The 12,800-nt window shown below is 40.2% G+C and overlaps 7 non-coding genes across 7 annotated transcripts; all 7 read right to left on the bottom strand.

Moving 5' to 3' along the window:
* Positions 1-804: 804 nt before the first annotated feature.
* Positions 805-878, bottom strand: trnav-aac (transfer RNA valine (anticodon AAC)). Its single transcript has one exon. It is a non-coding gene; the product is annotated as a tRNA-Val (tRNA).
* Positions 879-3,682: 2,804 nt separating this feature from the next.
* On the bottom strand, positions 3,683-3,755 carry trnav-aac (transfer RNA valine (anticodon AAC)). Its single transcript has one exon. It is a non-coding gene; the product is annotated as a tRNA-Val (tRNA).
* A 2,351-nt stretch (positions 3,756-6,106) lies between these two features.
* trnav-aac (transfer RNA valine (anticodon AAC)) lies at positions 6,107-6,179 on the bottom strand. The gene has a single exon. It is a non-coding gene; the product is annotated as a tRNA-Val (tRNA).
* A 1,139-nt stretch (positions 6,180-7,318) lies between these two features.
* Positions 7,319-7,391, bottom strand: trnav-aac (transfer RNA valine (anticodon AAC)). Its single transcript has one exon. It is a non-coding gene; the product is annotated as a tRNA-Val (tRNA).
* A 1,137-nt stretch (positions 7,392-8,528) lies between these two features.
* trnav-aac (transfer RNA valine (anticodon AAC)) lies at positions 8,529-8,601 on the bottom strand. The gene has a single exon. It is a non-coding gene; the product is annotated as a tRNA-Val (tRNA).
* Positions 8,602-9,741: 1,140 nt separating this feature from the next.
* On the bottom strand, positions 9,742-9,814 carry trnav-aac (transfer RNA valine (anticodon AAC)). The gene has a single exon. It is a non-coding gene; the product is annotated as a tRNA-Val (tRNA).
* A 1,132-nt stretch (positions 9,815-10,946) lies between these two features.
* Positions 10,947-11,019, bottom strand: trnav-aac (transfer RNA valine (anticodon AAC)). Its single transcript has one exon. It is a non-coding gene; the product is annotated as a tRNA-Val (tRNA).
* Positions 11,020-12,800: the final 1,781 nt, after the last annotated feature.

The raw sequence follows: 12,800 nt of genomic DNA, 5'->3' as shown, positions 1-12,800 counted from the left end.
TATTTTCCTTTGCTAGCCAGCCAACTAAATCTATCACACAATCACATCAAGCAGCTGAAATGACAGAAAACGATCTACATTTTTGTTTGTTTTACCTTGATTATATTGCCATTTCTTTGATATATCCATTACAATGACCCTGATAAATGAATTTGCCTGGCTCAGAGAAGCTGTCAGTCTGTTCACATTCATACAGATCGCACGGTGGAGGTCCCCAAAAACGGCAACATTGATCCACAGGCCGGAGAGGTAGACAGCAAGGTTTAGATAAACCACAACTGTTTCAAACCAAATGCTGGCCTCTGGGCATTGGGAAATATTGAATATGACCTTTCGCATGTGAGGCGAACGTGATAACCACTACACTTCTGAAACTACAATAAAAAAGAGGAAGTCGTGGAAAATATTAGAATGCCCACAAGTTTACCTCACATAATATCCCAAAGTGAGTACCACAGAAAGAGCCATAATACCCATTAAAAACTAGCGGTCAAACAGGAAAATGGTTCCAATCATTTTTCCACCCTTCATGTTCTCAACAGGGATTTTAAAAACACTTAAAATAAGGGCTGTGTTTCTTGTCGGCTTACCCTGGAGTGGTAAAATATTTGAATCATTATGGACCTCAGACCACACGTAGCAGGAATATATTCAGAGCGCTCAAGCTAGCCATACATGCAGAGTGCGCGTGACAAAAAAGGTAAGTCTGAATACCAAATACTGAGAAGTGCGAAGGAAAAGCATGAATTCCGAAATTGAGACCGAGCCCTAGTGAATAGGCTTACTGTCCAATTTGTTAAAAAGTGTTTCCACCCGGTCTCGAACCGGGGACCTTTCACGTGTTAGGCTTAACGTGATAACCACTACACTACGGAAACCTGATGAGTGGAATACTAAGGGTGTGGCTGACTTTGGCTGGGTGGGACATTTATCGCCTCTCAGAACCTATTGAAAATCAGAAATTACTTTGTCCATTAATTAAGCAATAAGGCTTGAGAAGCCGGGAATTATGAGGTGTTTTTAAAATATTTGTTTTATTAATAAAAACTATATGTTATTGCTTTGTCATTATGGGGTATTGTGTAGATAGATTTTATTTCATTTCATCCATTTTAGTATAAGTCTGTAACGTAACAAAATCTGGAAAAAAGTAAGGGGCCCGAAAACTTTCCCAATGCACTGTACCTATGCAGGCTAGCTTTTTCCTTTGCACAGCCAGAAGAGGACGGGACACCCCAAATATGCTCTCTCGAATTCTCTCTCTTTTCTCTCTCTCGGAGGACCTGAGCCCTAGGACCGTGCCCCAGGACTACCTGACATGATGACTCCTTGCTGTCCCCGGTCCACTTGACTGTGCTGCTGCTCCAGTTTCAACTGTTCTGCCTTGTTATTATTCGACCATGCTGGTCATTTATGAACATTTGAACATCTTGGCCATGTTCTGTTATAATCTCCACCCGGCACAGCCAGAAGAGGACTGGCCACCCCACATAGCCTGGTTCCTCTCGAGGTTTCTTCCTAGGTTTTGACCTTTCTAGGGAGTTTTTCCTAGCCACCGTGCTTCTACACCTGCATTGCTTGCTGTTTGGGGTTTTAGGCTGGGTTTCTGTACAGCACTTTGAGATATCAGCTGATGTACGAAGGGCTATATAAATAAATTTGATTTGATTTGATTTGATGCTAGCCAGCCAACTAAATCTATCACACAATCACATCAAGCAGCTGAAATGACAGAAAACGATCTACATTTTTGTTTGTTTTACCTTGGATTATATTGCCATTTCTTTGGATATATCCATTACAATGACCCTGATAAATGCATTTGCCTGGCTCAGAGAAGCTGTCAGTCTGTTCACATTCATACAGATCGCACGGTGGAGGTCCCCAAAAAACGGCAACATTGATCCACAGGTCGGAGAGGTAGACAGCAAGGTTTAGATAAACCACAACTGTTTCAAACCAAATGCTAGCCTCTGGGCATTGGGAAATATTGAATATGACCTTTCGCGTGTGAGGCGAACGTGATAACCACTACACTACTGAAACTACAATACAAAAAGAGGAAGTCGTGGAAAATATTAGGAATGCCTCAAGTTTACCTCACATAATATCCCAAAGTGAGTACCACAGAAAGAGCCATAATACCCATTAAAAACTAGCGGTCAAACAGGAAAATGGTTCCAATCATTTTTCCACCTTCATGTTCCCCACAGGGATTTTAAAAACACTTAAAATAAGGGCTGTGTTTCTTGTCGGCTTACCCTGGAGTGGTAAACTATTTGAATCATTATGGACCTCAGACCACACGAAGCAGGAATATATTCAGAGCGCCCAAGCTAGCCACACATGCAGAGTGCGTTATGCGACAAAAAGGTAAGTCTGAATACCAAATACTGAGAAGTGCGAAGGAAAAGCATGAATTCTGAAATTGGGACCGAGCCCTAAGTGAATAGGCTTACTGTCCAATTTGTTAAAAATAGCTTCCGCCCGGTCTCGAACCGGGACCTTTCACGTGTTAGGCAACGTGATAACCACTACACTACGGAAACCTGATGAGTGGAATACTATGGGTGTGGCTGACTTTGGCTGGGTGGGGCATTTATCGCTCTCAGAACCAATTGAAAATCAGAAATTACTTTGTCCATTAATTAAGCAATAAGGCTTGAGAAGCCGGGAATTATGAGGTATTTTTAAAATATTTGTTTGATTAATAAAACTATATGTTATTGCTTTGTCATTATGGGGTATTGTGTGTAGATAGATTTTATTTTATTTCATCCATTTTAGTATAAGTCTGTAACGTAACAAAATGTGGAAAAAGTAAGGGGCCTGAAAACTTTCCGAATGCACTGTACCTATGCAGGCTAGCTTCTTTTCCTTTTGCTAGCCAGCCAACTAAATCTATCACACAATCACATCAAGCAGCTGAAATGACAGAAAACGATCTACATTTTTGTTTGTTTTACCTTGATTATATTGCCATTTCTTTGGATATATCCATTACAATGACCCTGATAAATGAATTTGCCTGGCTCAGAGAAGCTGTCAGTCTGTTCACATTCATACAGATCGCACGGTGGAGGTCCCCAAAAACGGCAACATTGATCCACAGGCCGGAGAGGTAGACAGCAAGGTTTAGATAAACCACAACTGTTTCAAACCAAATGCTAGCCTCTGGGCATTGGGAAATATTGAATATGACCTTCGCGTGTGAGGCGAACGTGATAACCACTACACTACTGAAACTACAATACAAAAAGAGGAAGTCGTGGAAAATATTAGGAATGCCCACAAGTTTACCTCACATAATATCCCAAAGTGAGTACCACAGAAAGAGCCATAATACCCATTAAAAACTAGCGGTCAAACAGGAAAATGGTTCCAATCATTTTTCCACCCTTCATGTTCCCCACAGGGGATTTTAAAAACACTTAAAATAAGGGCTGTGTTTCTTGTCGGCTTACCCTGGAGTGGTAAACTATTTGAATCATTATGGACCTCAGACCACACGTAGCAGGAATATATTCAGAGCGCCCAAGCTAGCCACACATGCAGAGTGCGTTACGCGACAAAAAAGGTAAGTCTGACTACCAAATACTGAGAAGTGCGAAGGAAAAGCATGAATTCCGAAATTGGGACCGAGCCCTAAGTGAATAGGCTTACTGTCCAATTTATTAAAAATTGTTTCTGCCCGGTCTCGAACCGGGGACCTTTCACCTGTTAGGCAAACGTGATAACCACTACACTACGGAAACCTGATCAGTGAAATACTAAGGGTGTGGCTGACTTTGGCTGGGTGGGGCATTTATCGCTCTCAGAACCAATTGAAAATCAGAAATTACTTCGTCCATTAATTAAGCAATAAGGCTTGAGAAGCCGGGAATTATGAGGTATTTTTTAAATATTTGTTTGATTAATAAAAACTATATGTTATTGCTTTGTCATTATGGGGTATTGTGTGTAGATAGATTTTATTTTATTTCATCCATTTTAGTATAAGTCTGTAACGTAACAAAATGTGGAAAAAAAGTAAGGGGCCTGAAAACTTTCCGAATGCACTGTACCTATGCAGGCTAGCTTCTTTTCCTTTGCTAGCCAGACAACTAAATCTATCACACAATCACATCAAGCAGCTGAAATGACAGAAAGCGATCTACATTTTTGTTTGTTTTACCTTGGATTATATTGCCATTTCTTTGGATATATCCATTACAATGACCCTGATAAATGAATTTGCCTGGCTCAGAGAAGCTGTCAGTCTGTTCACATTCATACAGATCGCACGGTGGAGGTCCCAAAAAAAAAACGGCAACATTGATCCACAGGCCGGAGAGGTAGACAGCAAGGTTTAGATAAACCACAACTGTTTCAAACCAAATGCTAGCCTCTGGGCATTGGGAAATATTGAATATGACCTTTCGCGTGTGAGGCGAACGTGATAACCACTACACTACTGAAACTACAATAAAAAAAGAGGAAGTCGTGGAAAATATTAGCAATGCCCACAAGTTTACCTCACATAATATCCCAAAGTGAGTACCACAGAAAGAGCCATAATACCCATTAAAAACTAGCCGTCAAACAGGAAAATGGTTCCAATCATTTTTCCACCCTTCATGTTCCCCACAGGGGATTTTAAAAACACTTAAAATAAGGGCTGTGTTTCTTGTCGGCTTACCCTGGAGTGGTAAACTATTTGAATCATTATGGACCTCAGACCACACGTAGCAGGAATATATTCAGAGCGCCCAAGCTAGCCACACATGCAGAGTGCGTTATGCGACAAAAAAGGTAAGTCTGAATACCAAATACTGAGAAGTGCGAAGGAAAAGCATGAATTCCAAAATTGGGACCGAGCCCTAAGTGAATAGGCTTACTGTCCAATTTGTTAAAAATTGTTTCCGCCCGGTATCGAACCGGGGAACTTTCGCGTGTTAGGCAACGTGATAACCACTACACTACGGAAACCTGATGAGTGGAATACTATGGGTGTGGCTGACTTTGGCTGGGTGGGGCATTTATCGCTCTCAGAACCAATTGAAAATCAGAAATTACTTTGTCCATTAATTAAGCAATAAGGCTTGAGAAGCCGGGAATTATGAGGTATTTTTAAAATATTTGTTTGATTAATAAAAACTATATTTTATTGCTTTGTCATTATGGGGTACTGTGTGTAGATAGATTTTATTTTATTTCATCCATTTTAGTATAAGTCTATAACGTAACAAAATGTGGAAAAAAGTAAGGGGCCTGAAAACTTTCCGAATGCACTGTACATATGCAGGCTAGCTTCTTTTCCTTTGCTAGCCAGCCAACTAAATCTATCACACAATCACATCAAGCAGCTGAAATGACAGAAAACGATCTACATTTTTGTTTGTTTTACCTTGGATTATATTGCCATTTCTTTGGATATATCCATTACAATGACCCTGATAAATGAATTTGCCTGGCTCAGAGAAGCTGTCAGTCTGTTCACATTCATACAGATCGCACGGTGGAGGTCCCCCAAAAAACGGCAACATTGATCCACAGGCCGGAGAGGTAGACAGCAAGGTTTAGATAAACCACAACTGTTTCAAACCAAATGCTAGCCTCTGGGCATTGGGAAATATTGAATATGACCTTTCGCGTGTGAGGCGAACGTGATAACCACTACACTACTGAAACTACAATAAAAAAAGAGGAAGTCGTGGAAAATATTAGCAATGCCCACAAGTTTAACTCACATAATATCCCAAAGTGAGTACCACAGAAAGAGCCATAATACCCATTAAAAACTAGCGATCAAACAGGAAAATGGTTCCAATCATTTTTCCACCCTTCATGTTCCCCACAGGGGATTTTAAAAACACTTAAAATAAGGGCTGTGTTTCTTGTCGGCTTACCCTGGAGTGGTAAACTATTTGAATCATTATGGACCTCAGACCACACGAAGCAGGAATATATTCAGAGCGCCCAAGCTAGCCACACATGCAGAGTGCGTTATGCGACAAAAAAGGTAAGTCTGAATACCAAATACTTAGAAGTGCGAAGGAAAAGCATGAATTCCGAAATTGGGACCAAGCCCTAAGTGAATAGGCTTACTGTCCAATTTGTTAAAAATTGTTTCCGCCCGGTCTCGAACCGGGGACCTTTCGCGTGTTAGGCAAACGTGATAACCACTACACTACTGAAACCTGATGAGCAGAATACTAAGGGTGTGGCTGACTTTGGCTGGGTGGGGCATTTATCGCTCTCAGGACCGATTGAATATCAGAAATTACTTAGTCCATTAATTAAGCAATAAGGCTTGAGAAGCTGGAATTATGAGATATTTTTAAAATATTTGTTTGATTAATAAAAACTATATGTTATTGCTTTGTCATTATGGGGTATTGTGTGTAGATAGATTTTATTTTATTTAATCCATTTTAGTATAAGTCTGTAACGTAACAAAATGTGGAAAAAAGTAAGGGGCTTGAAAACTTTCCGAATGCACTGTACCTATCTATGCAGGCTAGCTTCTTTTCATTTGCTAGCCAGCCAACTAAATCTATCACTCAATCACATCAAGCAGCTGAAGTGACAGAAAACGATCAACATTTTTGTTTGTTTTACCTTGGATTATATTGCCATTTCTTTGGATATATCCATTACAATGACCCTGATAAATGAATTTGCCTGGCTCAGAGAAGCTGTCAGTCTGTTCACATTCATACAGATCGCACGGTGGAGGTCCCCAAAAAAACGGCAACATTGATCCACAGGCCGGAGAGGTAGACAGCAAGGTTTAGATAAACCACAACTGTTTCAAACCAAATGCTAGCCTCTGGGCATTGGGAAATATTGAATATGACCTTTCGCGTGTGAGGCGAACGTGATAACCACTACACTACTGAAACTACAATAAAAAAGAGGAAGTCGTGGAAAATATTAGCAATGCCCACAAGTTTACCTCACATAATATCCCAAAGTGAGTACCACAGAAAGAGCCATAATACCCATTAAAAACTAGCGGTCAAACAGGAAAATGGTTCCAATCATTTTTCCACCCTTCATGTTCCCCACAGGGGATTTTAAAACACTTAAAATAAGGGCTGTGTTTCTTGTCGGCTTACCCTGGACTGGTAAACTATTTGAATCATTATGGACCTCAGACCACACGAAGCAGGAATATATTCAGAGCGCCCAAGCTAGCCACACATGCAGAGTGCGTTATGCGACAAAAAAGGTAAGTCTGAATACCAAATACTGAGAAGTGCGAAGGAAAAGCATGAATTCCGAAATTGGGAACGAGCCCTAAGTGAATAGGCTTACTGTCCAATTTGTTAAAAATTGTTTCCGCCCGGTATCGAACCGGGGACCTTTCGCGTGTTAGGCAAACGTGATAACCACTACACTACGGAAACCTGATGAGTGGAATACTATGGGTGTGGCTGACTTTGGCTGGGTGGGGCATTTATCGCTCTCAGAACCAATTGAAAATCAGAAATTACTTTGTCCATTAATTAAGCAATAAGGCTTGAGAAGCCGGGAATTATGAGGTATTTTTAAAATATTTGTTTGATTAATAAAAACTATATGTTATTGCTTTGTCATTATGGGGTATTGTGTGTAGATAGATTTTATTTTATTTAATCCATTTTAGTATAAGTCTGTAACGTAACAAAATGTGGAAAAAAGTAAGGGGCCTGAAAACTTTCCGAATGCACTGTACATATGCAGGCTAGCTTCTTTTCCTTTGCTAGCCAGCCAACTAAATCTATCACACAATCACATCAAGCAGCTGAAATGACAGAAAACAATCTACATTTTTGTTTGTTTTACCTTGGATTATATTGCCATTTCTTTGGATATATCCATTACAATGACCCTGATAAATGAATTTGCCTGGCTCAGAGAAGCTGTCAGTCTGTTCACATTCATATAGATCGCACGGTGGAGGTCCCCCAAAAAACGGCAACATTGATCCACAGGCCGGAGAGGTAGACAGCAAGGTTTAGATAAACCACAACTGTTTCAAACCAAATGCTAGCCTCTGGGCATTGGGAAATATTGAATATGACCTTTCGCGTGTGAGGCGAACGTGATAACCACTACACTACTGAAACTACAATAAAAAAAGAGGAAGTCGTGGAAAATATTAGCAATGCCCACAAGTTTACCTCACATAATATCCCAAAGTGAGTACCACAGAAAGAGCCATAATACCCATTAAAAACTAGCGGTCAAACAGGAAAATGGTTCCAATCATTTTTCCACCCTTCATGTTCCCCACAGGGGATTTTAAAACACTTAAAATAAGGGCTGTGTTTCTTGTCGGCTTACCCTGGAGTGGTAAACTATTTGAATCATTATGGACCTCAGACCACACGAAGCAGGAATATATTCAGAGCGCCCAAGCTAGCCACACATGCAGAGTGCGTTATGCGACAAAAAAGGTAAGTCTGAATACCAAATACTGAGAAGTGCGAAGGAAAAGCATGAATTCCGAAATTGGGACCAAGCCCTAAGTGAATAGGCTTACTGTCCAATTTGTTAAAAATTGTTTCCGCCCGGTCTCGAACCGGGGACCTTTCGCGTGTTAGGCGAACGTGATAACCACTACACTACGGAAACCTGATGAGTGGAATACTAAGGGTGTGGCTGACTTTGGCTGGATGGGGCATTTATCACTCTCAGAACCAATTGAGAATCAGAAATTACTTAGTCCATTAATTAAGCAATAAGGCTTGAGAAGCTGGGAATTATGAGATATTTTAAAAATATTTGTTTGATTAATAAAAACTATATGTTATTGCTTTGTCATTATGGGGTATTGTGTGTAGATAGATTTTATTTTATTTAATCCATTTTAGTATAAGTCTGTAACGTAACAAAATGTGGAAAAAAGTAAGGGGCTTGAAAACTTTCCGAATGCACTGTACCTATCTATGCAGGCTAGCTTCTTTTCGTTTGCTAGCCAGCCAACTAAATCTATCACTCAATCACATCAAGCAGCTGAAGTGACAGAAAACGATCAACATTTTTGTTTGTCTTACCTTGGATTATATTGCCATTTCTTTGGATATATCCATTACAATGACCCTGATAAATGAATTTGCCTGGCTCAGAGAAGCTGTCAGTCTGTTCACATTCATACAGATCGCACGGTGGAGGTCCCCAAAAAACGGCAACATTGATCCACAGGCCGGAGAGGTAGACAGCAAGGTTTAGATAAACCACAACTGTTTCAAACCAAATGCTAGCCTCTGGGCATTGGGAAATATTGAATATGACCTTTCGCGTGTGAGGCGAACGTGATAACCACTACAATACTGAAACTACAATAAAAAAAGAGGAAGTCGTGGAAAATATTAGCCATGCCCACAAGTTTACCTCACATAATATCCTAAAGTGAGTACCACAGAAAGAGCCATAATACCCATTAAAAACTAGCGGTCAAACAGGAAAATGGTTCCAATCATTTTTCCACCCTTCATGTTCCCCACAGGGGATTTTAAAACACTTAAAATAAGGGCTGTGTTTCTTGTCGGCTTACCCTGGACTGGTAAACTATTTGAATCATTATGGACCTCAGACCACACGAAGCAGGAATATATTCAGAGCGCCCAAGCTAGCCACACATGCAGAGTGCGTTATGCGACAAAAAAGGTAAGTCTGAATACCAAATACTGAGAAGTGCGAAGGAAAAGCATGAATTCCAAAATTGGGACCGAGCCCTAAGTGAATAGGCTTACTGTCCAATTTGTTAAAAATTGTTTCCGCCCGGTCTCGAACCGGGGACCTTTCGCGTGTTAGGCAAACGTGATAACCACTACACTACGGAAACCTGATGAGTGGAATACTATGGGTGTGGCTGACTTTGGCTGGGTGGGGCATTTATCGCTCTCAGAACCAATTGAAAATCAGAAATTACTTTGTCCATTAATTAAGCAATAAGGCTTGAGAAGCCGGGAATTATGAGGTATTTTTAAAATATTTGTTTGATTAATAAAAACTATATGTTATTGCTTTGTCATTATGGGGTATTGTGTGTAGATAGATTTTATTTTATTTCATCCATTTTAGTATAAGTCTGTAACGTAACAAAATGTGGAAAAAGTAAGGGGCCTGAAAACTTTCCGAATGCACTGTACATATGCAGGCTAGCTTCTTTTCCTTTGCTAGCCAGCCAACTAAATCTATCACACAATCACATCAAGCAGCTGAAATGACAGAAAACGATCTACATTTTTGTTTGTTTTACCTTGATTATATTGCCATTTCTTTGGATATATCCATTACAATGACCCTGATAAATGAATTTGCCTGGCTCAGAGAAGCTGTCAGTCTGTTCACATTCATACAGATCGCACGGTGGAGGTCCCCAAAAAACGGCAACATTGATCCACAGGTCGGAGAGGTAGACAGCAAGGTTTAGATAAACCACAACTGTTTCAAACCAAATGCTAGCCTCTGGGCATTGGGAAATATTGAATATGACCTTTCGCGTGTGAGGCGAACGTGATAACCACTACACTACTGAAACTACAATAAAAAAAGAGGAAGTCGTGGAAAATATTAGGAATGCCCTCAAGTTTACCTCACATAATATCCCAAAGTGAGAACCACAGAAAGAGCCATAATACCCATTAAAAACTAGCGGTCAAACAGGAAAATGGTTCCAATCATTTTTCCACCCTTCATGTTCACAGGGGATTTTAAAAACACTTAAAATAAGGGCTGTGTTTCTTGTCGGCTTACCCTGGACTGGTAAACTATTTGAATCATTATGGATCTCAGACCACACGAAGCAGGAATATATTCAGAGCGCCCAAGCTAGCCACACATGCAGAGTGCGTTATGCGACAAAAAAGGTAAGTCTGAATACCAAATACTGAGAAGTGCGAAGGAAAAGCATGAATTCCGAAATTGGGACCGAGCCCTAAGTGAATAGGCTTACTGTCCAATTTGTTAAAAATTGTTTCCGCCCGGTCTCGAACTGGGGACCTTTCGCGTGTTAGGCAAACGTGATAACCACTACACTACGGAAACCTGATGAGTGGAATACTAAGGGTGTGGCTGACTTTGGCTGGGTGGGGCATTTATCGCTCTCAGAACCAATTGAAAATCAGAAATTACTTAGTCCATTAATTAAGCAATAAGGCTTGAGAAGCCGGGAATTATGAGGTATTTTTAAAATATTTGTTTGATTAATAAAAACTATATGTTATTGCTTTGTCATTATGGGGTATTGTGTGTAGATAGATTTTATTTTATTTCATCCATTTTAGTATAAGTCTGTAACGTAACAAAATGTGGAAAAAAGTAAGGGGCTTGAAAACTTTCCGAATGCACTGTACCTATGCAGGCTAGCTTCTTTTCCTTTGCTAGCCAGCCAACTAAATCTATCACACAATCACATCAAGCAGCTGAAGTGACAGAAAACGATCAACATTTTTGTTTGTCTTACCTTGGATTATATTGCCATTTCTTTGGATATATCCATTACAATGACCCTGATAAATGCATTTGCCTGGCTCAGAGAAGCTGTCAGTCTGTTCACATTCATACAGATCGCACGATGGTGGTCCCCAAAAAAACGGCAACATTGATCCACAGGTCGGAGAGGTAGACAGCAAGGTTTAGATAAACCACAACTGTTTCAAACCAAATGCTAGCCTCTGGGCATTGGGAAATATTGAATATGACCTTTCGCGTGTGAGGCGAACGTGATAACCACTACACTACTGAAACTACAATACAAAAAGAGGAAGTCGTGGAAAATATTAGGAATGCCCACAAGTTTACCTCACATAATATCCCAAAGTGAGTACCACAGAAAGAGCCATAATACCCATTAAAAACTAGCGGTCAAACAGGAAAATGGTTCCAATCATTTTTCCACCCTTCATGTTCCCCACAGGGGATTTTAAAACACTTAAAATAAGGGCTGTGTTTTTGTCGGCTTACCCTGGACTGGTAAACTATTTGAATCATTATGGACCTCAGACCACACGAAGCAGGAATATATTCAGAGCGCCCAAGCTAGCCACACATGCAGAGTGCGTTATGCGACAAAAAAGGTAAGTCTGAATACCAAATACTGAGAAGTGCGAAGGAAAGCATGAATTCCAAATTGGGAACGAGCCCTATGAATAGGCTTACTGTCCAATTTGTTAAAAATTGCTTCCGCCCGGTATCGAACCGGGACCTTCGACTAGGCAACGTGATAACCACTACACTACGGAAACCTGATGAGTGGAATACTATGGGTGTGGCTGACTTTGGCTGGGTGGGGCATTTATCGTTCTCAGAACCAATTGAAAATCAGAAATTACTTTGTCCATTAATTAAGCAATAAGGCTTGAGAAGCCGGGAATTATGAGGTATTTTTAAAATATTTGTTTTATTAATAAAAACGATATGTTATCGCTTTGTCATTATGGGGGCATTGTGTGTAGATAGATTTTATTTTATTTAATCCATTTTAGTATAAGTCTGTAACGTAACAAAATGTGAAAAAAGTAAGGGGTTCTGAAACTTTCCGAATGCACTGTACCTATGCAGGCTAGCTTCTATTCCTTTGCTAGCCAGCCAACTAAATCTATCACACAATCACATCAAGCAGCTGAATGACAGAAAACGACTACATTTTTGTTTGTTTTACCTGGATTATATTGCCATTTCTTGATATATCCATTACAATGACCCTGATAAATGCATTTGCCTGGCTCAGAGAAGCTGTCAGTCTGTTCACATTCATACAGATCGGTGGAGGTCCCCAAAAAAAAATGCAACATTGATCCACAGGTCGGAGAGGTAGACAGCAAGGT

This window comes from Oncorhynchus keta, unplaced genomic scaffold (assembly GCF_023373465.1).
Source record: "Oncorhynchus keta strain PuntledgeMale-10-30-2019 unplaced genomic scaffold, Oket_V2 Un_contig_11285_pilon_pilon, whole genome shotgun sequence".
Taxonomy (NCBI): Eukaryota; Metazoa; Chordata; class Actinopteri; order Salmoniformes; family Salmonidae; genus Oncorhynchus; species Oncorhynchus keta.
This window is presented reverse-complemented; position numbering and strand designations above follow the sequence as displayed.